Source organism: Myotis davidii, unplaced genomic scaffold, assembly GCF_000327345.1.
Source record: "Myotis davidii unplaced genomic scaffold, ASM32734v1 scaffold3036, whole genome shotgun sequence".
Taxonomy (NCBI): Eukaryota; Metazoa; Chordata; class Mammalia; order Chiroptera; family Vespertilionidae; genus Myotis; species Myotis davidii.
In genome coordinates, this window is record NW_006287254.1 from 44,671 (window position 1) to 50,152 (window position 5,482).

Below are 5,482 nucleotides of genomic sequence, written 5' to 3' on the forward strand. Positions count from 1 at the left end.
GAAGAAATAGACATTGAGTTCCTTCATATTTTACCTTGTGCATTCTCCTTTAGCTGTTCTTAGTCTTCTATATCAAAAACTTTAATTTTGGACTTGTCACTTGGCATGTTTTATTTTTGCTGCTTATGTGTTAGCATGTTCTTATATACTTTTTCTTATGTTTTCACCTTGTCATTTGTCACATCTGTCTTCATCTAAAGTTTTCATTTTTTCCTTCATTGAGTATATGTTCTTTTTACATCTTTTGTTTTAAAGTGGTTTTTTGTGTGTGTGTTTTATCTTATACTTTCTTTGGATTTGTTGTCTTATCATTTATCTTTACAAAAATGTTAATTTTGTTTGTTTTTTTCATTTGATGTAATTAATATATATTTACTTTTTATTTTTTGTTTTTCTTTATATTTTTCCTTATACTATTCTTTGTCATTTGACCAATCTTCATGAAGAATTTTTATTACACATTTTCATTTGCCATATTTTAAATTTTAAAGCTTGTGTTCTTTATGTTTTATCTTCTGCTTCTCTTGCTTGTTCCTTTTGTTAATCTTTATCAAAAACTATTTTTGTTTCTCTTACTTGGCATATTTAATTTTTATGTTTAGTTTTGTTGTGTCCCTTTATATTTTATCTTTTACTTTCTCTTTGTTGTTTGTCTTATTAATCACTATCAATTTTTTTGTTATTTCAACCTTTCATTGGGAATATTTCTTGTTAATCTTTTTCATTTGACCTGTGTTGTTCAAATATATATCTATATCTATATCTATATCTATATCTATATCTATATTGATGCAGTTGCTCCAATATATATTTTTCAAAGAATATTGACTTGTTTCTGTTAGTTTAATATTTATAAAATTCATATCTACTTTTTTTAGGTTAAATGTGTAAGCATGTCTCAATGTTGTCCCATGGATGTATAGTTACATTTAAATATATATGTGAAATGTAGTAATTTTAATCTGTTAATTTTAAGAGAAACTTAATATTTGTTGTAATATGGCCACTTGATTTGAAATTTTAAAACAAAGTAGTGGGCTGGCTCTGAGTTATATTTTATATATTTTCACACGACTGGCTGTCCAATTCCTACAGACAGTGAATTACTTACTTGGGAGCAGGATTCTCATATGCCAGCTAACTAGCTCCTTATATTTAAAAAAGGCTTTATAATAATTATGAGAGTTGTGAGAATAGGCAAATATTCTTTTCTGTCAAGGAACGGAGTTTTAAGCAGCCAACATTTTGGCTCCATGACTTCTACTCCCCTGGAGGCCGCCATCTTCAAAACCTCAAATGTCAACCCCTCCCGTCCTTTGAATTAGACATTCCTGCAGGAATATGAACTCAACCTGTGACCCATCGAGAGTGAGGGACAGACAGTTGCGCCAGAAATAAAACCCAGCAGCCCTCCCACTCCATGTGGGTGCTGACCACACCGTGTGTTGGTTGCCAACCTTCTGCAGAAATAATGCTATTTGTCTTGTTGTCTGGCTCCGGAGTATCCTCTGTGTTCTACCAGGGCCCCTGGTTTTGTGGCTCACTTTTTTCTCACACACTTCATAGTTTTACTGTCTAAAATAAACATCTATATCTTTTATAATTAGAAAAATCAAATGTTATTACCTGTTTAACTTTATTGAGACACAACTGTCCCCTATACAACTCCCACACCAAGCAGATGTTTCCCGCCAGGCCCACTGCGGTTTTGTCTGTGAGATCACACAATGCGAAACCCTTTGGTTCAGGAGCCCTTCTTGGCCACTTCCTGGGCAATGACACAATCACTGCTCAGGCTTAGCCCCGCCCCTTGCATTTATTCTTGAACAACCTTCCCCAAATCTGGCAGTCCTGCTGTGTCTCAGCTGGGTGAGCAGTGGGGCTGCTGTCCTGCGGACCTGAGAACCCAATCGCTTTTATATTCCTGGCATTGGCTTCCTGTTTTCAGTCACCTCCATTATTTGAGTCCCGGCACAGAACAAGCGGCACCAGGTTTGAAGTCACAGCTGAGACTGAAGTACCTACTCATCATGTTTTCCGAAGGTATGATCATTTCACTTCAAGGCCTGCTCATCAAATATCTGGTGCACATAGTTAGTCGATTTACAATGGATAAGATGATGCTATTTTTACCAGAGAAATTGATAATGTATCAAAACAACATGTTAATGGAGGTTTTAAACCAGCACTTAAGTTGGCAATTGAGACTATTCTTAAGTTTGTAATGAGGAAGATTGCTGCTGTTACGGAGACCCAGTTTGTTAGACGTATGAAAAATATCCCTTATTTCTTTAAGAAGAAGAATCTTCAGAAAGCACCCTGCATTCATGTGGTGTAAGAAAAAAATAATACTTTTTTAAAATTTTTTCCACTTCTTTTTTTAAAAATATATTTTTATTGATTTCATAGAGGAAGGAAGAGCGAGAGAGAAGTAGAAACATCAATGATGAGAGAGAATCATGGATTGGCTGCCTCCTACACACCCCACACTGCAGATTGACCTGAAACTTGATATATTTTCTGACCGGGATTCAAACTTTAATTTCCTCGTTCATATATACCCTGTTGGACTCGTTTACGGATACCAGGACGGCCTCGTTCATACATACCCTGTCGGCCTCGTTTACGGATACCAGGACGGCCTCGTTCATATATACCCTGTCGGCCTCATTTACGGATACCAGGACGGCCTCGTTCATATATACCCTGTCGGCCTCGTTTACGGATACCAGGACGGCCTCGTTCATATATACCCTGTCGGCCTCGTTTACGGATACCAGGACGGCCTCGTTCATATATACCCTGTCGGCCTCGTTTACGGATACCAGGACGGCCTCGTTCATATATACCCTGTCGGCCTCGTTTACGGATACCAGGACGGCCTCGTTCATATATACCCTGTCGGCCTCGTTTACGGATACCAGGACGGCCTCGTTCATATATACCCTGTCGGCCTCGTTTACGGATACCAGGACGGCCTCGTTCATATATACCCTGTCGGCCTCGTTTACGGATACCAGGACGGCCTCGTTCATATATACCCTGTCGGCCTCGTTTACGGATACCAGGACGGCCTCGTTCATATATACCCTGTCGGCCTCGTTTACGGATACCAGGACGGCCTCGTTCATATATACCCTGTCGGCCTCGTTTACGGATACCAGGACGGCCTCGTTCATATATACCCTGTCGGCCTCGTTTACGGATACCAGGACGGCCTCGTTCATATATACCCTGTCGGCCTCGTTTACGGATACCAGGACGGCCTCGTTCATATATACCCTGTCGGCCTCGTTTACGGATACCAGGACGGCCTCGTTCATATATACCCTGTCGGCCTCGTTTACGGATACCAGGACGGCCTCGTTCATATATACCCTGTCGGCCTCGTTTACGGATACCAGGACGGCCTCGTTCATATATACCCTGTCGGCCTCGTTTACGGATACCAGGACGGCCTCGTTCATATATGTGGGGGGGTGGGGGGTTCGGTAAGGCGAGGTGAACGCTGTACAGGGCCCTTACGCGGCCATCTCAGCATGTTGGACTTCTACGAATTCCAGCAGCAGCTCATCGAGAATAAGCAAGAGCAAGTCAAGGAGAACCGGCACCGCAAGCGCAGCAACAGCTGCTCACGCAGCCAGGACTGCAAGCGCCGCAGCCGGAGCCACGACAAGCTCAACCGGGACCAGTGGAGCGCATCCCTAGATGCATCCCGGAACCTTCGGCGAAGAAGTAAACCTTTGACCAGAGGCGCTAAAGAGGAGCAGGGTCGATTGATTCGCTTCCCCGCCATGAGAAGAAGATCCGCAAATACTGGGATGTACTGCCGTCCAGCTTTGAGCACATTACCCCCATGCAGTACAAGGCCATGCAAGCTGCGGGTCAGATTCCAGCCACCGCCCTCCTCCCCACCACGACCCCGGACGGTCTGGCTGTGACCCTGACACCGGTGCCTGTGGTCGGGAGCCAGATGACCAGGCAGGCACGGCGCCTCTACGTGGACAACATCCGCTTCGGCATCACCAAGGAGGGCATGGTGGACTTCTTCAACGCCCAGATGAGCCTAGGCAGGCTGACGCAGGCCCCAGGCAACCCTGTCCTGGCCGTGCAGATCAAAGTAAACTAAAAATTGTTGTTCAAGCATTAAATCTCACCATTAATGAGGCACCATAAATAAAAAGAAAGTTATTTTTACTTGTAATGTATGCATGACAGCATTGGCCAGCATCCAAGCAGCAACAAAGTTTGTTGCTCCATTTAAAAGAAAGAAAAAGTTTTTGAAAAAAAAATCTCCCTAAATGCAGCTCAAAGATCACTCTGGGAGGAAGTAAAGGGAAATGCCCTTCGGGTATTTAGAAACTGTAATTAAAAGTCAATATATAGGCCTTAAAAGGTAAACATACAAAAAGAATTGTCTTAAAGCCTTAAATGACTTTTTAGAAGTTATTAAAGGACATTAATTTATTTCGGGGTTTTCATTGGATGGAATTAATATTTATGTATTTCTCTTTTTTCTTATGTTTAACCTTATGTGTTCTTTGTCATTTGAGCCATCTTCATCAAGAATTTCTAGTACAAATTTTCATTTGTTGTATTTTAATTTTAAAAATTGTGTTACTCTATATTTTATGTTAAACCCTTTGCTTTAGGAGCTCTTCCTGGCCACTTCCTGGGCAATGACACAATCACTGCTCAGGCTTAGCCCCGCCCCTTGCATTTATTCTTGAACAACCTTCCCCAAATCTGGCAGTCCTGCTGTGTCTCAACTGGGTGAGCAGTGGGGCTGCTGTCCTGCGGACCTGAGAACCCAATCGCTTTTATATTCCTGGCATTGGCTTCCTGTTTTCAGTCACCTCCATTATTTGAGTCCCAGCACAGAACAAGCGGCACCAGGTTTGAAGTCACAGCTGAGACTGAAGTACCTACTCATCATGTTTTCCAAAGGGTATGATCATTTCACTTCTTCAAGGCCTGCTCATCAAATATCTGGTGCACATAGCTAGTCGATTTACAATGGATAAGATGATGCTATTTTTACCAGAGAAATTGATAATGTATCAAAACAACATGTTAATGGAGGTTTTAAACCAGCACTTAAGTTGGCAATTGAGACTATTCTTAAGTTTGTAATGAGGAAGATTGCTGCTGTTACCGAGACCCAGTTTGTTAGATGTATGAAAGATATCCCTTATTTCTTTAAGGAGAAGAATCTTCATAAAGCACCCTGCACTCATGTGGTTTAAGAAAAAAAAAACACAATACATTTTTTTCGATTTTTTCTACTTTTTAAAAAATATATTTTTATTGATTTCATAGAGGAAGGAAGAGGGAGAGAGAAGTAGAAACATCAATGATGAGAGAGAATCATGGATTGGCTGCCTCCTACACACCCCACACTGCGGATCAACCTGAAACTGGACATATTCCCTGACTGGGATTCAAACCTTGATTTCCTCATTCATATATACCATGACGGCCT

At 41.5% G+C, this 5,482-nt stretch overlaps 1 pseudogene; it reads left to right on the forward strand.

The window, feature by feature from the left end:
- The first annotated feature begins 3,483 nt into the window (after positions 1–3,483).
- Positions 3,484–4,129, forward strand: LOC102764617 (annotated as a pseudogene).
- Positions 4,130–5,482: the final 1,353 nt, after the last annotated feature.